The sequence below is a fragment of the Pseudophryne corroboree genome, chromosome 4 (genome assembly GCF_028390025.1).
Source record: "Pseudophryne corroboree isolate aPseCor3 chromosome 4, aPseCor3.hap2, whole genome shotgun sequence".
Classification (NCBI taxonomy): domain Eukaryota; kingdom Metazoa; phylum Chordata; class Amphibia; order Anura; family Myobatrachidae; genus Pseudophryne; species Pseudophryne corroboree.
In genome coordinates this window covers 636383763-636403528 of record NC_086447.1, presented here as the reverse complement: position 1 = coordinate 636403528, position 19766 = coordinate 636383763, and the positions used below count along the sequence as shown (strand labels likewise).

Sequence of the window (19766 nt, the reverse complement as noted above, 5' to 3'; positions counted from 1 at the left end):
TGTCTCTGTGAGAGATGCCTACTCTACGAAAATGTCTTCCGCACATTCCAGAAAAAAGTAGGCAATTATGCCTTACTTCCACTTTAAGGTAAATATGGCTTGTACCTAGCTAACAATCACATTTAGAAACAATTAGTTCAGTTTCAAATTGACAAATATGATTTACGCATTTGTTTATTTTGTTTTGTTAGTGCGCTCCCGGTGCGGAGTCGGTTACTCTGCGTCATTAGTCAGGCCCCATCCCCATTGCAGCATCATGCTGCAAATCGCAGGTCCATAAGGCGGGGGTGAGGACAAAATTTTGTTGTCATAGAATCATGTCATATTTGTCCCGCACCCTTCCTCCAGACTACCACAAAATGTTACTATCCTGGATATTCAGAGTGAGTGGGTAAGTGTGGCGGTTCCTTGTTTGGCAGGTTTAGGCAGATACAGTATACAATTATGTATCTGTCACCTTAGCGTGTACTACCAATGACTTGTGCTACATTTTTCTAATTTCAGCCTCTTAATGTTACAAATTTAATCTCACGTTATGAGTTGTAGGAAATTACTTCAATAGGCTAATAATCGTAGTTGCCTTCCCATCTGCCTTGTTTTTACCTAGACAGCGACTGCCCTGATCTGCTTTTACAATTCTGTAGAAGTAGAGCTGCCATATTTTTCTACTTTTCTGGGAATGCTGCCAGTTTCTACTGTAAATTTTTATTCCCTATTTTCATTATATCATTATTATTTTCCTTTTATATTAGTAACAATCAAGGAATCTCCATTCATATTATCGCAAGATTTCACATCATTGGGGGTGATTCCGAGTTGTTCGCTCGCAAGCTGCTTTTAGCAGCATTGCACACGCTAAGCCGCCGCCTACTGGGAGTGAATCTTAGCTTCTCAAAATTGCGAACGAAAGATTTGCAATATTGCGAAAAGACTTCTCTGTGCAGTTTCTGAGTAGCTCGAGACTTACTCTGCCAGTGCGATCAGTTCAGTGCTTGTCGTTCCTGGTTTGACGTCTCAAACACACCCAGCGTTCGCCCAGACACTCCTCCGTTTCTCCAGCCACTCCCGCGTTTTTCCCAGAAACGGTAGCGTTTTTTCAAACACTCCCATAAAACGTCCAGTTTCCGCCCAGAAACACCCACTTCCTGTCAATCACATTACGATCACCAGAACGAAGAAAAAACCTTGTAATGCCGTGAGTAAAATACCAAACTTCATAGCAAATTTACTTGGCGCAGTCGCAGTGCGAACATTGCGCAATAAGCGGAAAGTCGCTGCGATGCGAAGAAAATTACAGAGCGAACAACTCGGAATGACCACCATTGACTTTTCCAGTTCTAGTCTTGAAAAATTTGACACTTTAAAGTGATGCACTTTTCACACAATAATATAAGAAAACTTGTGTACAAAGTTATGTAGTCGTAAAAGAGTATCTCCAGAACATGTATTAGTTTTCATGCCTCATTACCAATTTCCCTGCTCATATGTGCCAGCGAGCTCTAAGTGCTTATTATGTGAGAAGAGAACAATCCAGTTGGTATCCAGGAGGACTAATGTAGCATTTCAAGCTTCTGTACTCTACTGTATAGCATAAATTATGTCCAGTCTGTGAAAAGCTCTTAATTATATAGATGTGACAAACTTATTGCAATTTGGAGAACACTGTGTTACAATTAATAACTTTTAGAATTAGCAACCTAAGAAAAGAGAGATAATCTATAAAGTAAATATATAATACATTGTAAAATAAATTAAAACTATATAGCCAAAAAAAGATATATGTCCCTTCTAGTATAAATAGTATATAGGTCATACTATCAGACTTCCATTAGTGGAACCTGAATTGGACAGATCCTGTCTCAGCCTGCCTGATGTCCGACGAAGGCAAAAAGAACCCTGTGTTCTTTTTTTTGTTTTAAAAAAAGGAGCTAACACTTTGAGGTATTTTTATTCAGCAATGGAAGTACTGATATTCTGGGTCATGTAAGGAAAATAATAAAAAATTATATAACATAGAACTTTTACTTGGCCCCAGGGCTTTTCAAAACATCAAGGGAGTGGAGACTGGGGGATGGGGAGTCATTGAAAGGAGATAATTTGAGCCTTTTAAGGGGCACAAATGGCTCCTGCAGTGCTGGTCCCCTTGACAGGTCAGTCCTAGCTAATTTGTATACAACAATCCACCCTTCCTTCTCTCAGTGTCCTTACATAGCCCTAACATTCATTTTGAAACTAAATTTATCACCGGCTTTAAACCTGTACCTAATATTTGCCTATGGTGTAACTTTTAACTAGCATTTAGCTGGCTGGTTGGAATGAAGATCTGGCAGTGTATGGGAGCAAATTACCATTTGCTACCAAAAAACAGACAAATTGGTCAATCGGACAAATTGGTTAAATCCATTTGATTTAACTAATTTGCCTGAATCACCGTTTTTGTCAGTTTTCCGGCTTTTCGGCGCAAATGGTCAATAGTCATTTGCTCCAATATATTTCCAGATTTTCGTTCCAACCAGCCACATTGGCCAAAAAATCTTTAGGTGTATGGCCAGCTATAGTCCAAGTACAACTTATTTTTAAGTTAACTCAAACTGTAAAATGATCACAAATCCCTAAAAGAGCATACAGTATGACTATCTTATAAATTGTGCTCAAAGTTTAAAAACAGTCTACGTTATAATTTGCTCCAGAAACAAAGTTTATTTATTTATTTATTTTATTTAGTTGTGCTCTCTTTAAAAAGCTTGATACTTAATTTTTGTATACCATAAAAACTAATGTGATTTTGGCCGCTAATCTCTTAATATTGCCATAATAATCCTTTGGTGTGGGGAAATTAAGCTTGATGCACAACTTTTTTACTACATTTGATATGGGTTTTTTAGGCTTATTTATAAGACCGTAACGATGGTATTAGCACAGTTTTGTTTATTTTGTCATTATTTTAACTTTATTGCAGTGGGTAAAACTAAAAACATATATATTTTGTTTTCTACTTTGGTGCAGGTGGCACCATTAACAGAATTATTTAACCAGTCACTAAATACAGGTGCCATTCCAGAGGACTGGAAAAGAGTGAATGTAGTTCCACTGAACAAAAGTGGAAGCAAGGAAGAAGCAAGTAACTACAGACCAGTAAGCTTTACAGCAGTAGTAGGGAAAGTAATGGAAAAACTATTAAAAGAAAGAGTTGTGGAATATCTTAAATCAAACAACTTACAGGATCCAAAACAGCATGGATTTACAGGTGGGAGATCTTGCCAAACAAATCCTTATTGACTTTTTTGACTCTGTGATGAAAATAATAGATCAAGGGGGAGCTGTAGATGTAACATATCTAGACTTTAGTAAGGCATTTGACACTGTCCCACATCACAGACTGCTAAATAAACTTGAAAGCATGGGGGTGGATTATAGTAACAATATATGGATAAGAACCTGGTTGCAGGATGGAAAACAGACAGTTGCAGTAAATGGAGTGCAATCTATAGATGGAAATGTTACCAGTGGAGTACCCCAGGGATCTGTACTTGGACCAGTTCTCTTTAATATCTTTGGTGACATTGTAAATGGTATTGAAGGGAAAGTATGCCTTTTTGCAGATGATACAAAGATTTGCAACAGGGTAGACACACCGGGAGGGGTAAAACAAATGATTGATGACCTAGCTAGGCTTGAGAAATGGCCAGGAACATGGTAACTACAGTCTAATGCCAAATAAAATGCAAAATCATGCACTTGGGTCTCAAAAACCCAAAGGCTAAATATAGTATCAAGGGTACTATAATGGAAACTACTGAGGAGGAAAGAGATTTAGGATTCACTGTTTTAAGTGACTTAAAGGCAGGAAAGCAATGCAACAAAGCAATGAGAAAGGCAAATCAGATGCTTGGTTGCATCGCAAGAGGAATCAGTTGCAGGAAAAAAGAAGTAATATTGCTACTGTATAGGTCATTAGTACGGCCTCATCTGGAATACTGTGTCCAGTTCTGGAGACCATATCTCCAGAAGTATGTAAATACATTAGAGAGTGTACAAAGAAGGCCAACTAAAATGGTGCATGGCCTACATCGCAAAACTTACCTAGAAAGGCTAAAAGATCTTAACGTGTATAGTTTGGAGGAGAGAAGGGAAAGGAGGGGCTTTAACAAAGTTCAGGAGGGAAACATTCTTCAAAGGAAGAGAAGTATAAGAACTCGAGGACATACACTGAAACCGGAGGGAGGCAGGTTCAGGGGAAATTTAAGGAAAAATTACTTCACAGAAAGGGTAGTGGATAAGTGGAATAGCCTCACATCAGAGGTGGTAGAGGCTAAGACTGTAGAGCAATTTAAACATGCTTGGGATAGGCATATAAATATCCTTACAAAGAATTGGGGTTCAAAAAGGGTTGAGATTTCCTAAAGGATAAAAAAAAGGGGGGGCAGACTATATGGGCCAAGTGGTTCTTATCTGCCGTCAAATTCTATGTTTCTCTGACGTCCTAGTGGATGCTGGGAACTCCGTAAGGACCATGGGGAATAGCGGCTCCGCAGGAGACTGGGCACAAAAAGAAAAGCTTTAGGACTACCTGGTGTGCACTGGCTCCTCCCCCTATGACCCTCCTCCAAGCCTCAGTTAGATTTTTGTGCCCGACCGAGCTGGGTGCAATCTAGGAGGCTCTCCTGAGCTTCTTAGGAAAAGTTAGTTTTAGGTTTTTTATTTTCAGTGAGACCTGCTGGCAACAGGCTCACTGCATCGAGGGACTAAGGGGAGAAGAAGCGAACCTGCCTGCTTGCAGCCAGCTTGGGCTTCTTAGGCTACTGGACACCATTAGCTCCAGAGGGACCGAACACAGGCCCAGCCTCGGAGTCTGGTCCCAGAGCCGCGCCGCCAGCCCCCTTACAGAGCCAGAAGCAAGAAGAGGTCCGGAAAATCGGCGGCAGAAGATATCAGTCTTCACCAAGGTAGCGCACAGCACTGCAGCTGTGCGCCATTGCTCCTCATGCACCACACGCTCCGGTCACTGATGGGTGCAGGGCGCTGGGGGGGGGCGCCCTGAGCAGCAATATAAACACCTTGGCTGGCTAAATTACATCACATATAACCCCCAGGGCTATATGGATGTATATTAACCCCTGCCAGAACTCACCAAAAAGCGTGAGAAAAGGCCGCCGAGAAGGGGGCGGAGCCTATCTCCTCAGCACACTGGCGCCATTTTCCCTCACAGCTCCGCTGGAAGGACGTCTCCCTGACTCTCCCCTGCAGTCCTGCACTACAGAAAAGGGTAAAACAAGAGGGGGGGGCACTAATTAGGCGCAGTATAATATACACAGCAGCTATAAAGGGAAAAACACTCTGGTGTTATCCCAACATATATATAGCGCTCTGGTGTGTGCTGGCATACTCTCCCTCTGTCTCCCCAAAGGGCTAGTGGGGTCCTGTCCTCTATCGGAGCATTCCCTGTGTGTGTGCTGTGTGTCGGTACGACTGTGTCGACATGTATGAAGAGGAAAATTATGTGGAGGCGGAGCAATTGCCAGTACTGGTGATGTCACCCCCTAGGGAGTCGACACCTGAGTGGATGAGCTTATGGAAGGATTTACGTGAAAGTGTCAGCTCTTTACATCAGATGGTAGATACAGACGCCGACACGGATACTGACTCCAGTGTCGACGATGAAGAGACGAATGTGACTTCCAGTAGGGCCACACGTTACATGATTGAGGCAATGAAAAATGTTTTACACATTTCTGATAGTACAAGTACCACTAAAAAGGGTATTATGTTTGGTGAGAAAAAACTACCTGTAGTTTTTCCTGCTTCTGAGGAATTAAATGAAGTGTGTGATGAAGCGTGGGTTTCTCCCGATAAAAGACTGATAATTCCTGAAAATATTGATACCCTGGATAGGGACACTATATTACTGACTATAGAGCATTTAAAAGCTGCGTTTTTATATATGCGTGATGCACAGAGGGATATTTGCCGACTGGCATCAAGAGTAAGTGCGCTGTCCATATCTGCCAGAAGAGGGTTATAGACGCGGCAGTGGTCAGGTGATGCTGATTCCAAAGGGCATATGGAAGTATTGCCTTATAAAGGGGAGGAGTTATTTGGGGTAGGTCTATCGGACCTGGTATCCACGGCAACTGCTGGGAAATCCACATTTTTACCCCAGGTAGCCTCTCAACATAAAAAGACGCCGTATTATCAGGCGCAGTCCTTTCGGCCCCATAAGGGCAAGCGGGCGAAAGGCTCCTCATTTCTGCCCCGTGGCAGAGGGAGAGGAAAAAGGCTGCAGCAAACAGCCAGTTCCCAGGAACAGAAGCCCTCTCCCGCTTCTGCCAAGTCCTCAGCATGACGCTGGGGCTCTACAAGCGGACTCAGGCACGGTGGGGGCCCGTCTCAAGAATTTCAGCACGCAGTGGGCTCACTCACAAGTGGATCCCTGGATCCTTCAAGTGGTATCTCAGGGGTACAAATTGGAATTCGAGGCGTCTCCCCCTCGCCGTTTCCTAAAGTCTGCCTTACCGACATCTCCCTCCGACAGGGAGGCGGTATTGGAAGCCATTCACAAGCTGTATTCACAGCACGTGATAATCAAGGTACCCCTCCTGCAACAGGGAAAGGGGTATTATTCCACGCTGTTTGTGGTACCGAAGCCGGATGGCTCGGTGAGACCTATTCTAAATCTAAAATCTTTGAACACTTACATACAGAGGTTCAAATTCAAGATGGAGTCACTCAGAGCGGTGATCGCGAACCTGGAAGAAGGGGATTATATGGTGTCTCTGGACATCAAGGATGCTTACCTCCATGTCCCAATTTACCCTTCTCACCAAGGGTACCTCAGGTTTGTGGTACAGAACTGCCACTATCAGTTTCAGACGCTGCCGTTTGGATTGTCCACGGCGCCCCGGGTCTTTACCAAAGTAATGGCCGAAATGATGATACTCCTTCGAAGGAAGGGAGTTTTAATTATCCCTTACTTGGACGATCTCCTGATAAGGGCAAGATCCAAGGAACAGTTGGTAGTCGGAGTAGCACTGTCTCAAGTAGTGCTGCGGCAGCACGGTTGGATTCTCAATATCCCAAAATCGCAGCTGATCCCGACGACACGTCTTCTATTCCTAGGGATGATCCTGGACACAGTCCAGAAAAAGGTGTTTCTCCCGGAAGAGAAAGCCAGAGAGTTATCAGAGCTAGTCAGAAACCTCCTAAAACCAGGCCAAGTATCAGTGCACCAATGCACAAGGATCCTGGGAAAAATGGTAGCTTCCTACGACGCAATCCCATTCGGCAGATTCCACGCAAGAACATTCCAGTGGGACCTGCTGGACAAATGGTCCGGATCGCATCTTCAGATGCATCAGCGAATAACCCTGTCCCCAAGGACAAGGGTGTCTCTCCTGTGGTGGTTGCAGAGTGCTCATCTTCTAGAGGGCCGCAGATTCGGCATTCAGGACTGGGTTCTGGTGACCACGGATGCCAGCCTGCGAGGCTGGGGAGCAGTCACACAGGGAAGAAACTTCCAGGGCTTGTGGTCAAGCCTGGAGACATCACTTCACATAAATATCCTGGAGTTAAGAGCCATTTACAATGCTCTAAGCCAAGCAAGACCTCTGCTTCAAGGTCAGCCGGTGCTGAACCAGTCGGACAACATCATGGCAGTCGCCCATGTAAACAGACAGGGCGGCACAAGAAGCAGGAGGGCAATGGCAGAAGCTGCAAGGATTCTCCGCTGGGCGGAAAATCATGTGATAGCACTGTCGGCAGTGTTCATTCCGGGAGTGGACAACTGGGAAGCAGACTTCCTCAGCAGGCACGACCTCCACCCGGGAGAGTGGGGACTTCACCCAGAAGTCTTCCACATGATGATAAACCGTTGGGAAAAACCAAAGGTGGACATGATGGCGTCCCGCCTCAACAAAAAACTGGACAGGTATTGCGCCAGGTCAAGGGACCCTCAAGCAATAGCTGTGGACGCTCTGGTAACACCGTGGGTGTACCAGTCGGTGTATGTGTTCCCTCCTCTGCCTCTCATACCCAAGGTGCTGAGAATTATACGGCGGGGAGGAGTAAGAACTATTCTCGTGGCTCCGGATTGGCCAAGAAGGACTTGGTACCCGGAACTTCAAGAGAAGCTCACAGAGGACCCGTGGCCTCTACCTCTGAGAAGGGACCTGCTCCAGCAGGGACCCTGTCTGTTCCAAGACTTACCGCGGCTGCGTTTGACGGCATGGCGGTTGAACGCCGGATCCTAAAGGAAAAAGGCATTCCAGACGAAGTCATCCCTACTTTGATAAAAGCCAGAAAGGATGTAACCGCAAAGCATTATCACCGCATCTGGCGGAAATATGTTGCGTGGTGCGAGGCCAAAAAGGCCCCGACGGAGGAATTTCAACTGGGTCGATTCCTGCATTTCCTGCAAGCAGGAGTGTCTATGGGCCTAAAGTTAGGATCCATTAAGGTCCAGATTTCGGCCCTGTCGATTTTCTTTCAGAGAGAACTGGCTTCAGTGCCTGAAGTCCAGACGTTTTTTTTAAGGGAGTGCTACATATACAGCCTCCTTTTGTGCCTCCAGTGGCACCCTGGGATCTGAATGTTGTTTTGGATTTCCTAAAATCACATTGGTTTGAACCACTCAACACTGTGGAATTAAAATATCTCACATGGAAAGTGGTCATGTTGTTGGCCCTGGCTTCAGCCAGGCGTGTGTCCGAATTGGCGGCTTTATCCTGTAAAAGCCCTTACCTGATTTTTCATACGGACAGGGCAGAATTGAGGACTCGTCCTCAATTTCTCCCAAAGGTGGTTTCAGCGTTTCATCTGAACCAGCCTATTGTGGTACCTGCGGCTACTAAGGACTTGGAGGACTCCAAGTTGCTGGACGTTGTCAGGGCCCTGAAAATATATGTTTCCAGGACGGCTGGAGTCAGAAAATCTGACTCGCTATTTATCCTGTACGCACCCAACAAGCTGGGTGCTCCTGCTTCTAAGCAGACTATTGCTCGCTGGATTTGTAGTACAATTCAGCTTGCGCATTCTGTGGCAGGCCTGCCACAGCCAAAATCTGTAAAAGCCCACTCCACAAGGAAGGTGGGCTCATCTTGGGCGGCTGCCCGAGGGGTCTCGGCTTTACAACTCTGCCGAGCTGCTACTTGGTCAGGGTCAAATACTTTTGTAAAATTTTACAAATTTGACACTCTGGCTGAGGAGGACCTGGAGTTTTCTCACTCGGTGCTGCAGAGTCATCCGCACTCTCCCGCCCGTTTGGGAGCTTTGGTATAATCCCCATGGTCCTTACGGAGTTCCCAGCATCCACTAGGACGTCAGAGAAAATAAGAATTTACTTACCGATAATTCTATTTCTCGTAGTCCGTAGTTGATGCTGGGCGCCCATCCCAAGTGCGGATTATCTGCAATACTTGTACATAGTTATTGTTAACAAATCGGGTTATTGTTGTTGTGAGCCATCTATCCAGAGGCTCCTCTGTTATCATGCTGTTAACTGGGTTCATATCACAGGTTGTACGGTGTGATTGGTGTGGCTGGTATGAGTCTTACCCGGGATTCAAAATTCTTCCTTATTGTGTACGCTCGTCCGGGCACAGTATCCTAACTGAGGCTTGGAGGAGGGTCATAGGGGGAGGAGCCAGTGCACACCAGGTAGTCCTAAAGCTTTTCTTTTTGTGCCCAGTCTCCTGCGGAGCCGCTATTCCCCATGGTCCTTACGGAGTTCCCAGCATCCACTACGGACTACGAGAAATAGAATTATCGGTAAGTAAATTCTTATTTTCTTTGTTCCTATCAATTGACATACCTTGACTTAACAGTAAATAGACAAGATGTAGTTGTAGACCTCTTCAAGAAGACACTTTATGACCAGAACTTTTCTCCTTGGTGAACCAACATTTATTAAAGTACAATGCTCACACAAATGCTTGTGCTTTGAAAAAATGGCTAAGATATAAACCATGGCCCTCATTCCGAGTTGTTCGCTCGTTAATTTTTTTCGCATCGCAGTGATTTTCCGCTAACTGCGCATGCGCAATGTTCGCACTGCGGCTGCGCCAAGTAAATTTGCTAAGAAGTTTGGTATTTTACTCACGGCATTACGAGGTTTTTTCTTCGTTCAGGTGATCGGAGTGTGATTGACAGGAAGTGGGTGTTTCTTGGCGGAAACTGGCCATTTTATGGGAGTGTTTGAAAAAACGCTGCCGTTTCTTGGAAAAACGCGGGAGTGGCTGGAGAAACGGGGGAGTGTATGGGCGAACGCTGGGTGTGTATGTGACGTCAAACGAGGAACGACAAGCACTGAACTGATTGCACTGGAAGAGTAAGTCTCGAGTTACTCAGAAACTGCACAGAGAAATCTTTTTGCAATATTGCGAATCTTTCGTTCGCAATTCTGCTAAGCTAAGATTCACTCCCAGAGGGCGGCGGCTTAGCGCGTGCACTGCTGCGAAAAGCGGTTAGCGAGCGAACAACTCGGAATGAGGGCCCATATTTCTAAGAAATAAATGTGTCACTCTGAAATCACTGCAGTCTTGGGAAGTTTCATTGCAAGCTGTGCTCTATCATTTGATTGGCTTTTCAGATCTTTCTAAAACATTTCTGAAATAAAGTAAATCTCCTTTTAGTCTAAAATTTCAGTTAGATGGAAAATGTTATCACAGAGTTATTAATGGAAAGCTTGCAGAATCCTTAACATTACAGTCCTAATATGCTGTTGAAATCACATTCTCTAAAGGCATGGTAGAGGAGCTTCTAACATGTTATCACTCAACTTTAACTTCAGCAAAGTAGTGACGTTTGCAACTTAATCTTATTTTGTTACTGCTGCTAACGTGTTTTTTCTACATGTATTCAAAATATGAATTTTATTACATTTTAATGTGGTGATGTTCATAATCAATGTAATGCTTTGACTGTCTGTACGTAACTGAATAAAACATAATTGGTTTTATCCTTGTGATGTCATTATTGCAACAATATGTGATTTTAAGAGCTCATTGTGTTGATATTAACAATGATATACTCTTCATATGAATTTAAGGTTATTACTACAAATTTCACTATGCAGTTTACCTGGCCAGTGGCCACCAGCTCCCTAAAACCTCATCTTTATTCAGGCTCATACTGTACACTATTCTTCTCATCCCTTATTATTCAATCTTGGGAACGACTCATACACTCCTCACTTTAATTCACAGTGTCTTTGACTAATTATTTTTTTTCAATTATTCTTCCTACCTTGTCCAGGAGCACTCCTTACTTTCTGTACTTGCTACTGTGATATTTCAGTTCTGGCCAATTGAAGGCCGACATCTTGGAGCATATTTCAGAGCGGTTTCCATAATGCCATATATACTTATACAAACATGCATAAGTAGTTTTATGGTAGTAATAAAAACATCAAACATAAATAGTCATAAAAGAAACTAACAAATACAGTATTTGCCCTCAGTAATTATATATAGCTAGTATACAATAATTAAAATTATAAAATGTGTTACAAAAGTAAATGGCAACTAACAATCAAGCTAACATACAATATGGTATGTTCAATAAAACTGATTGTTATTATCCTAACAATTATTAGTAGTCTTCTAGTTGTGTGACTAAATGAATATTATTCAGCAAAACAAGCTCTAGTTTTTGTACAAACAGCTTAATATAGATTTATAACATTTTTACAGGAATATTCAATAGTGGATTTGTATGGATACTGTATGTACTGTAAATAACCAAAATATTAAGCTATTGCAGCACAGTGGTCTGTAGCTATGTAGCTCACACTACAGTATATTCCTCAATACAAAAAAAAAAACAAAAGTATTCCTCTTCTTTCTTTTTCTAACCTGATTCAATCTAGTCTACTGAGCCATACAATGGAGAAAATCTATAGGACATTGGGCCTAATTCTGAGTTGATCGCAGCATCAAGTTTGTTAGCAATTGGGCAAAACCATGAGCACTGCAGGGGGGACAGATATAACATGTGCAGAGAGAGTTAGATTTGGGTGGGGTGTATTCAAACTGAAATCTAAATTGCAGTGTAAAAATAATGCAGCCAGTATTTACCCTGCACAGAAACAAAATAACCCACCCAAATCTAACTCTCTATGCAAATGTTATATCTGTCGTCCCCCCCCTGCAGTGCTCATGGTTTTGACCAATTGCTAACAAACTTGATGCTGCGATCAACTCAGAATTAGGCCCATTGTGTCTTCCCCCAGAGCTATCATATTAATTTATTGGTAAACTGCAGTGGGTGGTCTGCATTATACCAGAAGCCAAGTAAAATAAAAATGACCTAAAAGCACAGTATAGCATGAGAAGCCACTGACTGGACCGTCCTTCGTGATTGCACCCATCTTCAACATCAATTGCAGGTGTGAAAGTAACATACCTGCCTCACCTTCCATAGAAACAGGACTAGTAAGTTCTTAAAGAGCTTAAGAAGATAAACCAGAAAACTAACAAAACATCTATCAATTTACAGGGGGAAAAAATGGTAGTAAATGTATTTAAAACTGGGGTGCACAACTGTTATGGTCTGAATGCTACAGTTGGAGATTGTTCTTATTTGAAAGGCCACAATAACATTTTAACTAGCTTAAAAAATGTAATCTGTCAAATTTACTACAGAAGAAGAGGAACCTCTTTACCATCATGCCATACTTCTCTACATCGCAAAATTTCCTGTGAAGATAAAAGTGTACCAGTCTGGGAAGTCACTGCATCACATGTGGACGTACAGAGCTATCACTAAGTCACTCCATTAACTCTATGAATACGGCAATGTTGCAGGCTCTGGAGAACAATGAAAGAAGTGGACCCTACCTCCACAATATCTCGGCAGTTAGAACAAATTCCTGACAGAGTAGCAAAATGAAATAATGTCAAATAAAATATGTCAATAGCAATTTATTATGTGATGCAGAGTGCACCCCCAGTCAACAATAAGGGGGAAAATTACTAAGATGGGAGTTCTATTTAAGATGGGATGTTGCCCATAGCAACCAATCAGATTCCAGGCACTATCTTCTAGAATGTGCTAGATAAATGAGAAGTATAATCTAATTGGTTGCTATGGGCAACATCCCATCTTAAATAGAACTCCCATCTTAGTAAATTAACCCCTAACACTTAATTAAGAACACAATTCCACAATTATAAAGCATAATTCAGAACTCACTTATTTAAGATTGCTTTAACAGTCAGACAAACTGCATTGGTGATACGTTAGGTTCTCAGCAACAGTATATGGACCAGTAACATTTACATATGAATCAATACATTCTTTTTTTACAACAGAATGATTTTCCAAAATATCATTAGAATAGAATTCAACTATATAACCATGAAGTATCTTAGTACTCAAAGTTAAATATAACTAATAAATTAGAATGATTTTTAGGGCTGCTGTGCCTCCACCAGTTTTGGTATAATTGGCCTAACGACAAAAGTGGCCAATTGAAATATTTACTGAGAAGTATAACTGCCAAGTGTGCTCCTGTGTTTCAACTGGTTAATACACTATGTAGACAAGTGATTGGACACTGACAGCAAAATAGATCAACAAGATTTTATTGATGTCAGTAGATTGTAGGTCCACCATGTGCAGTGATTACTGCAGACACCCTTCATGGCAAACTGTCCACAAGTTCCTGGACAACAGCAGGAGGTGTGTTTTAGCATTCCACCTTATGTACAGTGATTAAATGCAACACTGAAGAAGGTCGACTCGTTCTAGAATCCACCCGTCACTCCAATTTGTCCCAGAGGTTCTCAGTGGGGTCAAGATCTTGACTCTGAGCTGGCCTGACCAAATTTTCTGTATACCAGTCCAGCAGCTGCCTGGAAACATGACATCATGCATCCTATGATGATCCCCTTTCAAACTTTGTTAGCTCCTACTGGCAAGGCAGTTAGTTAGCAAATTATTTAATCAGTGCCCCTCTACCCATTTTTTACCTTCACAAACACTTGTCTGCTGCAGGAACACACCATTTTGCTTGCACCGAAGGGGAGTGGTGGGTGTACAATAACTATTCTCTACATAGTGTATTTTTAATAGAAAATGGGTCCAACATTCTTCACTTTTAAAATCAGTGAATGAATGATAAAATATTGCTGGAACACCTGCAAGTTTATCCACATATAAAATGCAGATTATTGTATTAATGATTTACAATGCTAAGCCCATATTGGTGTCCAGTTGACAATGTAGAAGCCAATATGCAATGCAGAACCCATTCTAGTGGACAATATATTATGCCTGCCCAATTCTGAAAAAAATTAGATGCATTACCATGAACAATGCAATGCAATATTGATTCTAGTGACCATTACAGAAGTAGAGCCTTTCTTTTGATGACTGTTGAAAGCAGAGCCATATTCTGGTATAAAGTAGAAAATATAGAGCTGCAAAATACTGACTAGTATGCAAAGCAGACCCCGATTCTAAGGACCTCTGAATGCATAACACTATACTGGTGAGCAGTTTATAATGCAGAGCACCATCTAGTGACCAGTAATCTCTATACACTATTTTATAGTGACCAGAAAGTAGACAGAGGCTATTCTGGCATAGCATATAATGTACAGCCCGTCTTGTGACCAGTACATACTGCAGAGCCAAGGATTAAAAAAAAAATATCATAATTTCCCCATCTAACTCCAGGGGCAGGTTGTAATGCCCCCCGAGTTAGGTGGCCGTGCAGGATGCTGGCCGAATTCAGACTTTTTTTAAAGGGGCAATCACTTACAAGGCAAAACCATGCCTTGTAAGTGATTGCCCCTTTAAAAAAAAGTCAGAGTTTGTCCGACATCCCGCACAACCGCCAAATTCGGGCGGCATTACATGCATTGTAAGTGATTGCCCCTTTAAAAAAAAGTCAGAGTTCAGCCGGCATTCCGCATGGCCACCGAACTCGGGCGGCATTACATCCCGCCCCCAGAAGTTGTTTTATCCATTTTCCACCTGGAACACCACTGGTTGCATCTCATTCTATAAGCAATCTGTATTATTATTAACTACATTGGTTGTGTTTGCATTTCAAGCATATCTATTCATTTAAAAGCATAGCTAGATTGACCATGTATGGTACCCTGTGTAGACTCCATGTGATCAGGTTAAGTAGGCAAATTGCTCAGGAATTTGGCAAATATACAATTAAGAACATCTGGATAGTCGCATATGTGAGAACTATTATTCATAGCCAGTTAGGTTAGTAAGGGTCAACATAATGAGAGATGGTAAGTGTATGTGTTGGGTTTTTTGTAGTGGTTTGGTAATAACAAACGACCAATACTCTTACTGGCCTTTTTAATGAAGAATTAATCCTTGATGCACTGTCTGAAAACAGTATACAATGTACAGATTCAAGTATGATCAGTTGAAACAATCAAAATCAATGTTGTCTAATGTAGTTGATCAAGTATAATGGCAAGACAAACCAAACCACGTAACAAACCAAACCACGTAACCTGGCCCACCTATAAGCTAGTGTGTAAGATCATCATTAGTCAATCACAGACAGACAGTCCCAGGGGGAGATGTTTTTTTTCCCCTGGGACTGCCAGACCAGACTGCGATAGCAGAGGGAACGCTTCCCTGCTAATTCGTCAGCCCTTTCTGTCTTCTATGGGCTGCAGTCCATAGAAGCCAACTTGCTCAACAGTGCGGGACCTAAGCTCTGCCTCCCAGTGACATCAGTCTTCAATCACCGGAAGGTCATTGACTGCAGCAGCTCGGAGGAGATCAGCCAGCATCCCTCCCTCGGCCAGACCTGTGAGCAGTCGCCACTAGTTAATAGGATATACTAGTTATTAGGGAAGGGGATGGGCGTTTATTAAAAGTTTTTGTAAAATTTTAGTAATACCACTAATGTACTAGTCAAGGCATCTAATTAGCCTGTCCGCTGTTGACCCTGTCTATGTAATAATAGAGGATTGAATGTTCTGACATGGACATATGCAGTGGCAACCGCATCCACCTCCCTCCCCCACCCTGCAGATGGTTCCCACTGTAGGGATATGTTACAACATAAAACTACTGTATATTGTATTTAATTGAAATGTATTCCACACTAATAAACACAACATACTCAATAATGTGACTCCAGAAATGTAACCCAGCAATTTTTCAAAATCAACAACAGTATAAATGATAAAAATAAGTTATTGCATTAGTGTGCACCCCTTTGCTATAACCATACTAGGTTTTCTCTAATTTAACCAACTTTCTTCACAAATCACATAGTTTACTGGAGTCTATCTGTGTGCAGGTAAGGTGTGTCTCATAATTACAGCATGAATACACCTGCCTATGTTTGCTCCCACTGGAAGTTAGCGTATTTCATAGCAAAGACTACAGAATGAAGACAAAATAAATTTGTAATGCAGATTTGTCATGCAAATCCAGCACAAGGTCTTTAGAAAGTACCAATCAGGAAAAGAGTACAATAATATATCTAAGGCATTGAATATACCCTAAAGCACAGTTATGTCCATCATAAAAAGAAAAAACCTGAGGAAATATGGGACAACTGGGAACCTGCTTAGAATAGGCATCTTCTAAAAATGAGTGTATGGGATGAGAAGAGCTGTATTAAGGTAAGAAAACAAGAGGCAACTCTAAAGTAGTTACAGTGTGAAATGGGACAACAATAGCACTTGTTCTTCATACAGTAACTCTGGGTTGTATGGGAGGGTGGAAAGAGAGCCATTTGAAACAAATTCACATCAAAGGCCATGAACATGTGGAGAACAATTCTAAAGTTTGATGAGACCAAAATGTAACTTTTCAACTACAATGCTGAGCAGTACGTTTGGCACAAACGTAACATTTCAAATTAGTGAAAACACTATCCTTTCAGTGACTGGTGGTGGCAGCATCATGTTATGGGGATGCTCCTCTGCAGCAGGGACTGGAAAGCTCATAAAAAAAGAGTGTAAAATGGGAGAACTAAGTAAAGTCCTGGAGGAAGACCTGTGCAGTCTGCAAGTCTACTTAGGTCTTGGAAGATTTATTCTTCCAACATGTCAATTGCATTCCAACAACGATCAGCATCCAACCCGATTTGCTTGTGAAAGTTTGTAAAGGAGAATCCGCTCAAATTCCAGTGTCTAAATGGGCAAAAATTGTAGACACTTACCCAAATATACTTAGAGCTATAATGGAAGGGGATGGAATGAAGCAGGGATGTGGGTGAATACTGATGCAATAACTTATTTTCATGATTTTTGTTCCTAATAAATTTTGACAAATGGTTGGATGATAGATATATATAAATATATATACATATATTTTTTTATTATTATTATTATTTTCTATACATTTTAAATAAATCCATCATGGATTATACCCTTTATAGCAACTGTATACAGCATCATATTACCATCATTCTACCAATAGTAAATATATCAAATTATACTACAGTGGGGATACGGGCCCTCATTCCGAGTTGATCGCACGCTGCCACTTTTTGCTGCCCGTGCGATCAACTAGATGCCGCCTATGGGGGAGTGTATTTTTGCATTGCAAGGTTGCGATCGCTTGTGCAGCCCTGCCTTGCCAAAAAAGTTTTGTGCAGAACTAGACTAGGGTAAGACTTACCCTGTGCGATCACTTCAGCGTTGCAGGTCACGGAATTCACGTCATGCATCCGCCCCCCAAACACCTCGACAAGCCTGCGTTCGGATCTCCACACCGCGAAAACAGTGAGTTGACGCCCGGATCCGCCTTCCTCCTGTCAATCTTCTTGCAGTCGCCGCTGCGACCGTTTTCTTCATTGGAGGCATCGCTGCCCGGCGACTACCGCCGCCGGACAACGAAGTGGCTGCGTAATGCGGCCGCCGCGCATGCACAGTTTCGACCCGATCGCATGGCTGCAAAGCGCAGCGTCCACAATCTTGTTACAGTGCTCCTCAAATTATAACAAGTAGAGTGCCCTGTTCCCCTCTTCTGGTTATACCAACAGTGAACTCTTGCCCATATACATTCCATGCTACCTCCAGAGGCCACAATAATGCATATCATCCCAGGCTTATTCTTGCTGCTGCTGCTGCTATCATCATATAAATGCACATAAGTGTGGGAGCCTGGGTTCCTACTGGGTGGTGTGTAGTGCAAACAAACAGAATTTATTGTGAACATTTTAGGCAGTGTTACTCAGCCCCACACACAAGGGGCAATACTGAGTACTTCACCAGGAATATTAGCCAAAAGAGTTACACAGGGTGAGATTTCTGACTGTCAGCTCTGATAACAATTTTCTCTAGCATCCATAAGCGATATTGGGGAAACTAGTACGATGGGGTATAGACGGGGTCCAAACTGGGTGTGCTGGCTCCTCCCCTCTATGCCCCCTCCCACAGGCAGTTTAGAAAAAAGTGCCCTCAGGAGAGGATGCACATATCTGCAGCTCCAGAGAGTTTTCTTCAATTTCTTTTATTATTTTCGGTATGCTGTCTGGGCAACAGCATACCTGCGCCGTAGGAGTTAGGACTCTAGCCGCATTGGAGACACCTCTGGCCTTAGATCGAAATCTGTATGACCGAAAGGACTGGACAGATGGCCCCGGATAGGAGCATCTCGCCGGTGGGGCCCCGGAGGGGAGAAACGTGGATTTCCCAGCTGTAACTTGGAAATCTAGGTATCCAATTCAACCCCAAAAAGCCATTCCCCAGAAAAGGGGAGGGATTCCACACTACATTTGGTTTCTGCGTTGGCAATCCACTGATGCAACCACAAGGCCTTGCGCGCCGACACTGCCATGGCAGAAGTCCGAGCATTAATGCTCCCCATCTTCTTGCGTGAATCACAGAGGACACGGATAAATTCCTGAATGTGCTTCAGGAGTGTTACCATAGTAACAAAGGGCATATCCCCTGAGAGGCCCCCCTGAATTTGAGTGGCCCAAGAATGAATAGCATCCAGCAACCCGCAATGACCGGTCTTTGTGATATACCGGCTGCTGTGTATATAGATTTTAGGGTAGTCTCAATCTTCCTATCACCTGGAACCTTCATGGTAAAGGAGCCCGGGGCGGGCAGCACTGCCTTTTTAGACAGGCGAGATACTGAGACATCCAACCCAGCGGGTTACTCCCAAAATTTTCTACCTTCAGGAGCAAATGGGAAAGTGCGCAAAAACATTTTGGACACCTGGAATATTTTGTCTGGATATTTCCAGGCCTGTTTGAATAAGTTATCTAACTCTGTAGAATCAGGGAAAGTGACATTAGGCTTGTTTTGCACAAAGAAAAATGACTGCTGTGACGCAGCGTCCTCTAGAGGGAGCTGTAACACCTCCCTTATAGCCAAAATGAGGGGTTCAATACCCTGAGCAGGATCCCCACTAACGGGGTCCAGGTCATCCCCATCATCCTGTAAATCATCATCTGTATCAGATAGAATAGCAGGTAATCCACGCTTCTGGGGACCTGCATGAGAGAGGGGAGGGGGCTGTGCACCTGCCCTAGCAGCTAAATCAGCAACAGCTTGTTGTAGTAGCTGAGTTTTCTGCCCATTAGCATCGAGGTGAGATGACATATCAGACATCATAGTCTTAAGAGACCCTAACCAGTGGGGCTCTGGACCCTCTCCCCCAGCCCCTTCACTGATTTGTGAAGATTGACTGCATGGCTCACAGGAAACAGTCATTAGACATTGGAGAGAATCTAATGTGACATACACTGCACAGCTTGTGTTTACCCATATCTCACAGTAAGCACAATAACATGCACATACACCGAGACAGTTATAATGCAA

General features: G+C 42.9%; 1 protein-coding gene and 1 long non-coding RNA gene across 4 annotated transcripts in view; one reads left to right on the top strand and one right to left on the bottom strand.

Moving 5' to 3' along the window:
• The window catches only part of SCAF8 (SR-related CTD associated factor 8), a 766315-nt gene that overhangs the window by 633492 nt on the left and 113057 nt on the right, over positions 1–19766 (top strand). The window lies entirely within an intron of this gene.
• LOC134910078 (uncharacterized) overlaps positions 1–19766 on the bottom strand; it is a 92044-nt gene that overhangs the window by 17328 nt on the left and 54950 nt on the right. The gene's annotated exons all lie outside the window — the stretch shown is intronic.